This window comes from Lagenorhynchus albirostris, chromosome 6, assembly GCF_949774975.1.
Source record: "Lagenorhynchus albirostris chromosome 6, mLagAlb1.1, whole genome shotgun sequence".
NCBI classification, from domain to species: Eukaryota; Metazoa; Chordata; class Mammalia; order Artiodactyla; family Delphinidae; genus Lagenorhynchus; species Lagenorhynchus albirostris.
Genome location: NC_083100.1, coordinates 6,452,865 through 6,453,493, shown reverse-complemented (window position 1 = coordinate 6,453,493; position 629 = coordinate 6,452,865). Strand labels below are relative to the sequence as shown.

The following is a 629-nucleotide window of genomic DNA, read 5'->3' as shown; positions in this document are numbered from 1 at the left end:
TAAAACCAAGATGTTGGCAGGGTTGGCTCCTTCTGTAGGCTCCCAGGGAGAATCTGGTGGCTTCTGGTGGTCCTTGATGTCCTTGTCTTGTAGATGCGTCACTCTAATCTTTGACTCCGTCTTCGCATCAACTTCTCCTCTGTGCCTTCTCTCCTTCTCTCTCCCTTTTTTATATTTTGGCCACACCGCGCGCTTCGTGGGATCTTAGTTCCCCCACCAGGGATCGAACCCGGACCCCCTGCAGTAGAAGTGCAGAGTCCTAACCACTGGACCACTAGGGAATTCCCCTCTTTTTTTTATAAATACACTTGTCATTGGATTTAGGGTCCACCCTAATCTAGGAGGATCTCGTCTTGAGATTTTTAACTTAACTACATTTTCAAACACCATTTTTCCAAATACAGGTACAGTCTGAGGTTCCAGGACACATAGAGTTTTGTGGGGCCACAGTTCAACCCGCTACACAGGTGATAAGATGGGGTTTTGAACCCTGTCCTGATGGAATCCGGGCACAAAGTGGAGCTCTAATTGCTGCCACTTTCTCTGGTGGTGAATGGGATGACAGAGTGTTGGAAGGGAATGCATTAACTGGTGCAGCGTTTCAGGTAGTTGGGAAATACGGGTGAAGT

The 629-nt window shown here is 47.9% G+C and overlaps 1 non-coding gene across 1 annotated transcript; it reads right to left on the bottom strand.

Annotated features, from left to right (window-relative positions):
* Nucleotides 1-208: 208 nt before the first annotated feature.
* On the bottom strand, nt 209-281 carry TRNAR-UCU (transfer RNA arginine (anticodon UCU)). The gene has a single exon. It is a non-coding gene; the product is annotated as a tRNA-Arg (tRNA).
* Between the last annotated feature and the right edge of the window lie 348 nt (nt 282-629).